Source organism: Macaca thibetana, chromosome 11, assembly GCF_024542745.1.
Source record: "Macaca thibetana thibetana isolate TM-01 chromosome 11, ASM2454274v1, whole genome shotgun sequence".
NCBI lineage: Eukaryota > Metazoa > Chordata > Mammalia > Primates > Cercopithecidae > Macaca > Macaca thibetana.
In genome coordinates, this window is record NC_065588.1 from 2,233,717 (window position 1) to 2,234,103 (window position 387).

Below are 387 nucleotides of genomic sequence, written 5' to 3' on the forward strand. Positions count from 1 at the left end.
TCCTTGCTGCAAGACCCTGCTCCTTCCATGGAGTCTCCATTCCCAGAATGTATGTGACCTGATTGTCATCCATGTGGGGGCTTTTAAAAATATCCCCTTGCGGCCGGGCGTGGTGGCTCAAGCCTGTAATCCCAGCACTTCGGGAGGCCGAGATGGGCGGATCACGAGGTCAGGAGATCGAGACCATCCTGGCTAACACGGTGAGACCCCGTCTCTACTAAAAATACAAAAAACTAGCCGGGCGAGGTGGCGGCGCCTGTGGTCCCAGCTGCTCTGGAGGCTGAGGCAGGAGAATGGCGGGAACCCGGGAGGCGGAGCTTGCAGTGAGCCGAGATCGCGCCACTGCACTCCAGCCTGGGCGACAGAGCCAGACTCCGTCTCAAAAAA